The 13,333-nt window shown below is 33.9% G+C and overlaps 1 protein-coding gene and 1 long non-coding RNA gene across 2 annotated transcripts in view; both read left to right on the forward strand.

Annotated features, from left to right (window-relative positions):
* Window positions 1-13,333, forward strand: part of LOC134254641 (receptor-type tyrosine-protein phosphatase alpha-like) — a 103,161-nt gene that overhangs the window by 51,848 nt on the left and 37,980 nt on the right. The window lies entirely within an intron of this gene.
* LOC134254661 (uncharacterized) lies at window positions 7,314-9,126 on the forward strand. Its single transcript, XR_009989356.1, has 2 exons — window positions 7,314-7,394; window positions 8,611-9,126. It is a non-coding gene; the product is annotated as an uncharacterized LOC134254661 (long non-coding RNA).

Here is a 13,333-nt window from a genome sequence, read left to right on the forward strand (position 1 = left end):
TAAATAAAAATTGTGACCCACATTTTAACATAGAGATAACACAATGCGTCCACTAACCAGAAAAAGGTGATAATACTATTATCTTTGGTAATGCTCTTAGTTATGCATAGATTTAAGCAGTTAACCACTTCTATCTAAGACAAGTCAAGACATATCCCCCAACGAAAAAGGAATTGATGACTTTAAGAAAGATATGGTTTTCAATATCAAAGTCCATAAAACAATACAAAATAGGAGCAGAGCAAACACGGACCTCTGAAACATAAGAGGTGGGATCAGGTGCCATGGGGGAATGAGCATCCCCTGCTGACCGGTCACACCCGCTGTGTGCTCCTTGTCATGATCGGGAAATAACGGGAAAATCCGTCGTCAATTCAGTGTATGAATAATGAACTAACAATAAGCATGAAAAACGTGATTCATCATTTGTCTCAATAATAAATTGTATTTGCTGACAAGGTCATTGTGTCGACCATAGAATTTACAAAATGATGACTTTAAACGAGACTGTAGGTATTCTTGTTTCGTGATCTTGCTTGTCAATAATTTAGCACGTTTTAGAAATTGATCATACTTAGAGCATGTTCTTGCATATCGAATCAATTGAGATATATACACACCATATGCAAATCATTTCTAAAACACCTACCTGCGTCGCGTTGGGACTCATGTATCTAATTAAGATGCAGGTTATATAGGATAAATAGGCATGTTGCATAGATTAACGGAGAATATTTATTTTCGCTGCTTTGTACGCTGGTTAGATCATCTCTGAAGTCGCTTAGTAGAATTGAACCTTAGTACGCCGGGGGTTCGAATCCCTTCCATGTGTAAGTGTCAAGTAAAGTTCTTTGCATTCCTCCAGCGGCGAGCAGTGGTTGCCACATTATGAATGAAAAACAATCAAGCGGACAAAGCCCAGACAGACATAAAGATTTGAATAGCAAAAAGACAAATATTACTGAAAATAACGAACAATGATTTATCTCAAAAATCTACAATCAGTGCAATCTGTGAACAGGGAATAAATAAGCAAGTCCTGACGTTCTAAGCGAAGGAAAAGGACATTAAATATTTTTGAAAAATGCTTAGACTCAATAAAGAAATAAATTTTGAACTTGTCATGAGATGAGAGACTTCAGTTTGAGTTTTTGATGTACATGTGGGGAAAAAGACAGAGTCAATTTTCTAGAAAAAAAATCTTCAAATATATTTACATTCAAGAATTGTATTATTACAGAAAACTTGTCAAGCTTTAAAAAAGCAACACAGAGCAGCAGAAATAATGACACTACCGCTTCTCCTGCCCGAGCTGTAGACAAAGACATCATGACATGTTCCTCTACAGGGGCAGACAACCCGGCTTGGTGGTACGTGGATTTAGGAGAAATAAAAAGCATACATGATATACAGGTCAACCTTCATGGAACACACACAACGGATGGTAAGAAGGTTAAAGAACTATTTTGAATGAAGTTTCGTTATATCTCAATATTTTAATCTTTTTTCTTTATCTGGCTTTCTTTTGAGAAATTAAAACATATGATTCCAAATATTTTTTTCGCGGTCAATTATTTTTTTTATTTAATTATGCGCAAATAAAATATTTGGAATCATACATTTTTCTCCATATAACCCAGATAAATAAAATATATATATATATAATATACATAATATCCGAACAGTCTTGTTTCCTTTTTTCTTCTATTTCTCCGTATTTAAGGTAACAATATTATTGACTCTGGAAAATAGTACAAGGATTTTTAAATTGATTAGAACTGTATCCATTCTATAACACTACCATAATTTAGATATTCCGATTTTAAATTAGATGCAATGACTGGTCCCGGAAAATAAGCCGAAACACTGGAAGAATTGTCAAACGTTTGATTGTGAGATTAATTAAGGCAATTTTCTATTAATTATGCATGGCAAGAAGCAAGTTAGCAAATTACTTTAGTTGCTCATAGGTTTGAAATGTATCGAGCGCAATAATTTCAATATCGTATATTTTCATTCTTTAGAACAACGACAGAGAGAGCTGATGTATGGGTATCAACTTTATGTTTCAAATACAACTAATTTACAAAGCTTGGAGATGATGCATCATTGTTATAATAACAGCGGGCCTGTCTTGCCTGACTTTTCCACACACGTTTGTATATCATTTGGACGATACGTAATCTTTTACAATGAGAGAATTCCTGGAGTGGCGTATCCTAATTCTAATGGAATGATTAAAAATTTTACATATGTTCAGTTATGTGAAATTTTAGTAAATGGTAAGTTTTTCATATGATTTTTTAATTTGTATATCAATATACCTTAAGTTTGTCAAATATGGTTTGATTTATTAATCCATCGATTTGCTAAAATGAAACTATCTATCCTCTGATTTATTCTGATTTATTCCCAAATCATCGTCTACACAAGTAAACTTTCAAGAATAAAAGTAAAAAGTGAACAAAACGAATAATAATTTATCTACAAAATCAACTGTCAATAAGATCTGCGAAAAGGGAATAAAACAGGGAGAAGATCTGGACCCTCTAGGGAATGAAAAGCTTTGAATATAGGTAAAATATTCTTCCGGGAACCGACTGGTGTTTCCATTGCGCAATATTTCAGACATCATAGCAAAATGAAGCATATTAAAATTTTACTTTTTTAAAGCAACTTTTTTTCACATAAGGACAGATGATACAAACACACTTTTGTCAAAAAATTTGAAAATAACTTCTTGGTACAGAAGCGTATTAATGGACTTTTTATTTATTTATTTATTTATTTTTCGTTTTTTGTTTTTTATTTCTATACTGTAATCTGTAAAATTTGCACTTTAATCTGTAAAATTTACACTTTAATTTGTAAAATTTACACCGTTATCTATAAAATTTACATTTAATGTAATGGAACTTGGTTGTTTTGAATAAAATAACATTTTTCGACCCTAATTGATTCACAGAGTGAAAATGAAAATCCCTTAACCTAACTACAATTCTTCAGGATATCACCAATCAACTTCCAACTGCGTATGAGAAACTCATGAAACCAGGATTTTTGTAAAGAATGAAAGTTTTTTTGACTTTGTTTTGCCCTGAGATTAATGTTCAAAATCCCAAAACTTTTTTGCGTTTATAAAATACAGCGCCTATTTTCTTCAAAAACAACTTGATAAGAGAAAAAAATCAGTTCTTATTATTATTTGACTGAGGGTAATTAAAAAAATATTTATATATTCCATTGTTTCCAAATTGCAGACTATGAAGATAAACCATATCTAATCAATCCAATAAATTATGTTATTTTGCTTTAAACTACATTTTACCAAATCGCCTGCGTGGTGCAGTGGTAGAGTGTCTTCTCTGGAGTTGCACAGTCAAAAGTTGATCCTCACGTCGCGGGTTCGAATCCCACTGTGGGACATGGATGAGGTCGTATAAACCGATTTCCCATGTCGTGGTAAATGCTTGCACGAAAAGGTTCCTTACTGCAGCTCTCCAGCGGCAATTGGTTTCGTCTCCATAGGAGTAAAACAATTCGAGAGGGGCGTTAAAAGCGTACAAAAATGAATAACAAAACAAAGCAATTGTATTGTTGGTGATTTGATTACACTTTTCAATAAATACTGTAAGCTGCATATTATTTCTACACCGATATATAGTGACGTCTCTACTTGAATGAAAAATTCTCAAATGAGACGTACAACAACATACAATCAATCAACGTATTACAACAGCTTGCATTGTTAGATCCCTACCGGTAAAACCGTAGGGAACTAAAGGTTTTCTCTGCGTTTGTCTGTCCGTCCGTCTAGCTGTCCACCCGTCCGTCCGTTCGTCTGTCTGTCAGTCTGTTCTACTTGATTTTTCCGCACTTTTTTTAACGCTTGAAGATACTGAGCTAATTTTTTGGTGTGTGAGTGTCTCTTCATGAGTTACAGATGATAGTTTGAATGCCGTTTCTCCTAAATGATTTTATCGGAATTATGACCTTTTAAATTTTTCGGGGTTTCCGCACTTTTTTCTAAGTGCTGGCAGATATTGAGCTGATTTTTAGTATGAGACTTACCTTTATTAGTTATAGATCAATTTTGCATTTCATTCTGCTTCATTGAATTTTTTAAGGAATTATGTATTTTTTAAATTTTTTTTTTATGATTGGAATCACGTTAGGGTTCGTGATGCACTAAATTAAACTAAACGAGATTGTTATGATTTGAAACTTGCTGGATAGGTGTATCTGTAGTGGCAAATACAGATCAAGTTGGATTTTTGGGTATGAAATTGATTTCTTAACCACGTAAAATGAGCTGTTCTGATCAAAGCATGCATATGTGTCAAGTGGCATTCAAAGAAGTCATCTTTCATAATCAAGAAATACCGAAATGTCCCTATTTTAGTGACGATTTTTCATACATAGGGTCTAATAAAAAGACACCCTAAAGAGAAAAGAGGATCCCGGTAGAGGACATGTATTGCTTATCTAATACTCTCAGAATGCTTGTTAGATTACATTTTGTACGAAACCAGTAGCATAATGAGCCATTATTTGCATTCTTGTTATAAAAAATAAGTAAATGTTGTATAAAGGAAAAAAATTACAGTACATTAATGAATAATTTATATATATGTAGGACTCCAAAGTGCGATGGGACTCCAAAGTCCGATGGTCTGTGCCAACCCCGATGGTTTGACAAGCCAAAGTCCGATGGTGCTGAAAATAATTAACGCTTATGACGTCACAGTACTACGTCGCAAAAATGCGATACCGCGCCATGCCAAGACCCGATTGTTTAAAATATATACAAATAAATATTAAATGCAAAAACTAACCCTTATTAGCTCACCTGAGCCGAAGGCTCAAGTGAGCTTTTCTGATCACATTTTGTCCGTCGTCCGTCCGTCTGTCCGTGTTTACGAGAGTGCATTTATTGGGTATTTTTCATGCCAAGATTGTACTTATTGGGTACTTTTTGCTTATTGGGTATACCCAATAAGAAGTGTCGCTGAATATGCTTAAAACACCCTAATTGGGTATTTGCAGGTTAGTACCCAACAAAACTTGGACACGACGATTTGTCCGAAAAAGTGTCCAAAAAAGTTGCTTTCACGGACGCACCGTGTTTTGTGTTTCAGTTTTACATTCGGAACTCTAAATTCTCGAGAGTTCCGAAAATCAACTTCCCTTGATCCTGATCATAACAACGTTTGTTTTCATGGAAAAAAAATATGGCGACTAAGAAACACTTAATGTCAACAAGATTGTCTGATTGACAAGAGAAAAGGTAAGTTTATTCGATTAATATTTATCTATTGCTGGGTTCTTGTTTAAGGAAAATTGATTTTAATGTAATTTTGAAAACAATTATGCACAAAATTAAAATAGATATATCGGAACAATTAATCCTAAGTTACACTTGTATGTATTTTGAATTTTCTCTGTCTTTTTAACTCTCTTAAGGGCGAAAAGTATTTAGTAAATGATCGTATATTGTTAGATAATCTTTAATAAATCGAAAGTGTTAATTATTTAATTTTATATCATAACCAACTAAGTATGTTCTGACAATGTATATTCGAAAGGGAAATGAAAATTTTAACAATCGTGTATTCATAAATCAGCTGTAAATTATCGGTTCATGTAGACAGTATTACAATCGCAAAGTGAGCTGAGATGATGATAAATGGGATAATTGACAACAACTAAATAATTGTATGTAAGTTTATCTCATCTGATATGTAAGAGATTCATTGTATTACTGAAAAACGTTCAGTCAAAACAGTGCTTCTTTCTGTCTTTGACTTTGAGTGTCTGCTTTATTTTGATTTTTTAAAAATTATTGTTTTTGGCATTTGTTTTAATTAATTTAAAACAATACTGAAATTGATATAGGGCTACTATAACTATTTCACATGATGGGTGTGTAATTAGCATCGCGCTACACCCGGGGCTTCCATTTTTGAGGATGGGGCTAGTGGTTTTCTGCACTGAAGAATCCCCTTGGGCTATTAGGAATTTTAAAATACACTGTACACATGTAATACATGAAAAGCACCACCGGTATTTTCACTCCGTTTTGCTTTTAAATTCCCTTTATGGAAATATTCCAGACAGCATGCTCCTATTATCCATAAATCTCCACAACTGCATCCATTTTGCAGTACTACCAGACTGATTTACTTAAAACAATCTTTTTTTTTCCTTATTTGAATTCCCCCCTTTCATTTGTTTAATATAGCAATATTTGCATGTACATATATGCCTCACAGATATCTCATTATTAAATTATATACATTTACTCAATCAGCTCAATGATAAGTGTCATGCAATTATATTGCGCTTTTTTTTATTTAAAACCATATATGGCGTAACTGATCAAAAAATATATTTTTGAAAAATACAAAATTAAGTAAAGAAATATAGTCAATACATTTAAATTAAAGCTTTTCATACAATTCGGAGCACGGTGAACACCTCGTTTCATCTAATAATACGATTTTATCTTCTCTGTAATGTGTTATTTAAATCTTTTGTATTTTCTTCCAAGTCGGAGAAAATTTCGAGAATCCAAATTAAATTTTGATATCTTTATAACGCAGTTGACTTAGATTTTGTAATTTACAGAAAATTTCTATCTTTATCATGTTTATATAAATTAATTAATGATACAAATAATAAGTTTTTATGATTTCAGTCTAATAATTTTCATTGTACATACACCATACATGGCTTTAAATGATTCAAGATGAAAACAAAATGATTTTTGCTTCGTTTTAATTAGACGAACAAGTGAATGACCAGAAAAGGAATATTTAAAATCTTTTTTTCATTTTTTTAAATCATTAATTTATATATGATTAAATTTTACTAGCGAAAATTAAATTAAACTTTAATTTTAAAAAGAATCATCTGTAGTTAATACCCTGACTTTTTTCACGATGAACTTTTTTTCAATGTTACTTTTTAATTTTTGCCTCTATATTTGGGCTTGTCACTTTACTCAGGGATATTAACTTTATTGCCACCAAGCTGTGGATTAGTACTTGATTTCCTTTATTGCACAGCGCTGACTATGATTTAATAGCACAAAAAGCTAATGGGTTTACGTATGTGAATTTATATGATTAATGCTTACTTGTGATTTTAGGATAACTGGAGATAATGATTCCTTTTTTCCATTGATATTTCATAAATATTTTCCTAAGTATTATGTTACAATAAATTGGTTTAGATTTTTTTTTATAAAATTAATCAATAATTGCAATGGAAATTAAAACCATAATCATGTTCATTGAGGATTTTCAATATGTAACAGGTCAAACAGGAACTTTAATTGTGAACATTGCAGAAAAAACACTCATCAGAAGATGACCCTCAGAAATAGGACAATTGTAAGTAATCAGTAAAATGATCAGGAATACTTCATGCCAACCATAAGATTTTTAGAGACATTTTCGCTTCTTAAATTAGAAGAAATAGAGGGGAAAACTTGTACATACTACATAACTACTAGGCAACCAACCTTTAACGGCAGGAAAGCTTTTGGTATGTGCAATACAGCTACATAAAGCCTCTTTAGTATTCATGTTGAGTTTGAGAAAGTACCTTAGTATTTTTTCTAGTGTTTGCCAACATTTTCATGCACACTGTTTGCTTGTTTGTACTATCATTTTATTTTATATTCTTCAGATGCCCTTTACCTTTGCCAGTTTTGAATCATTTGTTTTAAGGGCATCTGAGGGTTGGTTCCAGAACAGAACTTAATTAATTGTAAAGTAAAAACCGTGGTACTATTCGGTCATAGGTTATGTTAATACGTGTATAACATTTTGTTCTGATAGAGGTGGCATACAGGAAAAGAAACAATACTAGATATCACTTCAAAGGAATAAAGTAGCTTTATCTTGTAGGTGTATTTTATTTAAGGATCACTACTTCATGTCTGATGTGGTGAAAGTTATTCATATTCTGTTTGACTGTAATTTTTCATATTTTCAACTTCTATCCAGCTAAGTCAATTTTAATTAAATTTTGTGCAAAGCATACCCCAGGAAGGGGGATGGAGTGTCAAGTGTGTCTCTGTCCCTGTCAATATAATTTCAAAGCAGTTAGTAAGGTTTGGGTCAATTTTAAATCCTCTTTAGCAGAACCATTGGGCTAAGAACAATACTAATATGAAAGCTTTATCATTAAGTGTAGAAATGTTTTTGAAGATTATGTACCCCTAATGTACTGATAGTGTTACATTAGAAGTCTAAAATTTGCAAGGAATAGGTGTAAAATCTTTTTAAAATCTCCTTCTTAACAATCAGAAACTAACAAACTGTCTAATTAATATGCAACATCGTTTTGTGTGTTGAATGATGATTCCATTTTGATAAAATTATGGCAGATGGGGGGTAGGATGAAGATGCAGTTAGACATAGAAGAAACAAAAAAGATTTGATAGAATTTAGTCTTTCTTCCATTTTATTTATCAATACATATTTCTGAATAAGAAATATACTTCTACTTCTTGGTTGGGTTTGATCAACATAAAGGGTGATCTTACTGTAGTCAAGAAAAACATGTTTTATACGGCAAAGAAATGCCTTTATCTAATTGCAGAATAAATAAAAAGGACAGAGGCAGATTAAGGAGATGCATGAAATGAGGAATATTTCAAAGATTGCCTGAGCATAACCACTGCTACTGGATAAACATATGGCAATATAAAAGAGCAGGGTCAATGGAGGTATCATACAGTATAGGCCATGAGAGACCCTGAAGAAGAAAGTATGGAAGAGAAACAAAAATAAAACCATTTTGACATTTATTGAAATATAGGATCAAAGCCTTACATGTAAAATTTGGGCATGTAATGACTTTTCTCTTCCTCTAAGACTTATAACAGTGATGATTTGATTTAATATCTTTATCCGGATTTGTCGAAAAGATTTGGACATAGTGCATCAATTATTTTAAAGTTTTGATACAACGAATTCATTCATTGTACTTGTAACTGAGTTTTCTGGTGCGACACTGTTTTATCTGCTTCAAAACTAAGTTTGTGATTTCCAAACCAGATTAATGAGATACATGTAATATCTTTTAACATCGGTGACTATTAAATCCATTCTTTTACATCTCAGAAGTATTTTTATCATTACAGGGAAAATATGCATTGTACATATCTCTGTATCTGTAATAAACAGGATTATAGAAATTTTCCATATAATACAACACAATCTTAGCAACTGAAGGCAAATATTTTATCAAGGATGTGATCTATTTATCAATATGGTTTTCAGCATCTTGCTCTACCTGTAATGACTTGCTCCAAGTTCCAATATTTAAATTTAAATTTTGCAAATATGGTTATAAAATTCTTTAAAAGCCAAATAGTTTAGGCACAAAATGCTTATATATTTCCTATCATTTGTAAAGTGTACACTGAATGAGATGTGGCATGTTAGAATTAAAGTATTAAATATGTTTTGGACCTATGTATGCTTATGCAAATAAATTTGAATTCAACTAGGGAAGGTAAATGTCATACTTATTGGGTTTGCAATCTAATGCAAGAGTATAAATATCCAAGACAAATTTGACAATTTTAATGAAGGGTATAAGTAACCCAAGAAGAATTGGACAAGTAAAAATTACCTGTTGGGTTTTATTCTAATGTTGGGATGTAATATCCAAGAGGAGTTGAACCAATGTCCAATACCCATTGGGTTTTCTTTCTTATGAAAAAAAATTTGAGTAACCCAAGAAGAATGTCAAATACCTTTTGATTTATATACTATTGAAGGGATGAAGATATCCAAGAAGAATTGGACAGGTGTCCATTACATGTTGGGTAGTATTCTTATGAGGAGATTCTCAAGAAACCCAAGAATTAGACAAGTGTCCATTGCCTATTGGGTGGGATGTAGATATCCAAGAGGAGTTGGACGGATGTTCATTACCTGTTGGGTGGTATTCTGATGAAACAATTCAAGAAACCCAAGAAGAACTGGACAAGTGTCCATTACCTGTTGGGTGGTATGTAGATATCCAAGAGGAGTTGGACAGGTGTACATTACCTGTTGGGTGGTATTTTGATGATGCAATTCAACAAACCAAAGAATTGGACAAGTCTCCACTGCTTGTTGGGTGGGATGTAGATATCCAAGAGGAGTTGGACAGATGTCCATTACCTGTTGGGTGGTATTCTGATGAAACAATTCAAGAAACCCAAGAAGAATTGGACAAGTGTCCATTACCTGTTGGGTGGGATGTAGATATCCAAGAGGAGTTGGACAGATGTCCATTACCTGTTGGGTGGTGTTCTGATGAAACAATTCAAGAAACCCAAGAAGAATTGGACAAGTGTTCATTACCTGTTGGGTGGTATGTAGATATCCAAGATGAGTTGGACAGGTGTCCATTACCTGTTGGGTTGTATTTTGATGATGCAATTCAACAAACCAAAGAATTAGACAAGTGTCCATTGCTTGTTGGGTGGGATGTAGATATCCAAGAGGAGTTGGACAGATGTCATTACCTGTTGGGTGGTATTCTTATGAAACAATTCAAGAAACCCAAGAAGAATTGGACAAGTGTCCATTACCTGTTGGGTGGGATGTAGATATCCAAAAGGAGTTGGACAGATGTCCATTACCTGTTGGTTGGTATTCTGATGAAACAATTCAAGAAACCCAAGAAGAATTGGACAAGTGTCCATAATCTGTTGGGTGGTATGTAGATATCCAAGATGAGTTGGACAGGTGTCCATTACCTGTTGGGTTGTATTTTGATGATGCAATTCAAGAAACCAAAGAATTAGACAAGTGTCCATTGCTTGTTGGGTGGGATGTAGATATCCAAAAGGAGTTGGACAGATGTCATTACCTGTTGGATGGTATTCTTATGAAACAATTCAAGAAACCCAAGAAGAATTGGACAAGTGTCCATTACCTGTTGGGTGGGATGTAGATATCCAAGAGGAGTTGGACAGGTGTCCATTACCTGTTGGGTTGTATTTTGATGAGGAGATTCAAGAAACCCAAATAGAATTGGACAATGTACACATGTTCAATTGTTCTTGGGTAGTTTAATCCCTTCGTCAAAATACAACCCAACAGGTATTGGACACCTGTCCAATGCCTGTTGGATACCTTCATTCTACCCAACATGTAATGGGCATTTGCTTATTATTAATTAGTCATCACGCCGTTTCTCCTTAAATACTTATTTTTGTTATTCAAGAAAGGTTGAACAGAGTCTGAGGTGTGTTGAGTTGTGTTTGCACAATTCATTTTTTTTTTTGCACTTAGGTATTCATATATTTTAATATTAGATATTTTGAAATATACAGGTGTATATCCTTATTGCTAAGAACAAATTAGTTAGGTGTTACAATAAAAGAGTTATATCACAGAAATTGACAAAAATATGGGTTCAAAACCAAAGGTTTTCAGTCTTGTCTGAATTTACCAGCAAATATTAAATATATAATAAATTTGTAATGAATAAAAAACAATAAGAAAAAACCCAATAAAATACGGACACGAGGATTAATATCCAATAAGATTTGAACAGTAACTACCCAAATAATGCTCTCTCGTGTGTACACTTTTTTTGTATCCAATAAGCAGTATCCAATAGGACTTGGACTTGATGTACCCAATATATAACCAAATGTGTGTCCGTCCGTCCGTTTGTCCGTCTGTCTGTCTGTCCGTCTGTAAACTTTTCACATTTTCGACTTCTTCTCAAGAACCACTGGGCCAATTTTGACCAAACTTGGTACAAAGCATCCTTGGGTAAAGGGGAATTTAAATTGTTAAAATGAAGGGACATATCCCCTCGCAAGGGGAGATAATCAAGAAAAGACAAAAATAGGGTGGGGTCATTAAAAAATCTTCTTCTCAAGAACCACTGGGCCAGTAAAGCTGAAACTTATGTGGAAGCATCCTGGGGTAGTGTAGATTCTAAATTATCAAATCGTGACCCCCGGGGGATGGGCGGGGCCACAATGGGGAATCAAAGTTTTATATAGAAATATATAGGAAAAATCTTTGAAAATCTTCTTCTCAAGAACCACTGGGCCAGAAAAGCTGAAACTTATGTGGAAGCATCCTGGTATAGTGTAGATTCTAAATTGTTCAAATCATGACCCCTGGGGGAAGGGCGGGGCCACAATGGGGAATCAAAGTTTTACATAGAAATATATAGGAAAAATCAATGAAAATCTTCTTCTCAAGAACCACTGGACCAGAAAAGCTGAAACTTATGTGGAAGCATCCTGGTATACAATGTAATGTAGATTCTAAATTGTTCAAATAATGACCCCCGGGGGATGGGTGGGGCCACAATGGGGAATCGAAGTTTTATATAGAAATATATAGAAAAAATCTTTGAAAATCTTCTTCTCAAGAACCACTGGGCCAGAAAAGCTGAAACTTATGTGGAAGCATTTTGGGGTAGTGTAGATTCTAAATTGTTCAAATCATGACCCCCAGGGGAAGGGCGGGGCCACAATGGGGAATCAAAGTTTTATATAGAAATATATAGGAAAAATCTTTGAAAATCTTCTTCTCAAGAACCACTGGGCCAGAAAAGCTGAAACTTATGTGGAAGCATTCTGGTATAGTGTAGATTCTAAATTGTTCAAATCATGACCCCCGGGGGAAGGGCGGGGCCACAATGGGGTATCAAAGTTTTACATAGAAATATGTAGGAAAAATCTTTGAATATCTTCTTCTCAAGAATCACTGGGCCAGAAAAGCTGAAACTTATGTTAAAGCATCCTTGGGTAGTGTAGATTCTAAATTGTTCAAATCGTGACCCCCGGGGGAAGGGCGGGGCCACAATGGGGAATCAAAGTTTTACATAGAAATATATAGGAAAAATCTTTGAAATCTTCTTCTCAAGAACCACTGGACCAGAAAAGCTGAAACTTATGTGGAAGCATCCTGGTATACAATGTAATGTAGATTCTAAATTGTTCAAATAATGACCCCCGGGGGATGGGTGGGGCCACAATGGGGAATCGAAGTTTTATATAGAAATATATAGGAAAAATCTTTGAAAATCTTCTCAAGAACCACTGGGCCAGAAAAGCTGAAACTTATGTGGAAGCATTCTGGGGTAGTGTAGATTCTAAATTGTTCAAATCATGACCCCCGGAGGAAGGGCGGGGCCACAATGGGGTATCAAAGTTTTACATAGAAATATATAGGAAAAATCTTTGAAAATCTTCTTCTCAAGAACCACTGGGCCAGAAAAGCTGAAACTTATATGGAAGCATTCTGGTATAGTGTAGATTCTAAATTGTTCAAATCATGACCCCGGGGGGAAGGGC

Source organism: Saccostrea cucullata, unplaced genomic scaffold (genome assembly GCF_032062105.1).
Source record: "Saccostrea cucullata isolate Sc308-1 unplaced genomic scaffold, CSIRO_AGI_Scuc_v1 ctg531, whole genome shotgun sequence".
In the NCBI taxonomy this organism is placed as follows: Eukaryota; Metazoa; Mollusca; class Bivalvia; order Ostreida; family Ostreidae; genus Saccostrea; species Saccostrea cuccullata.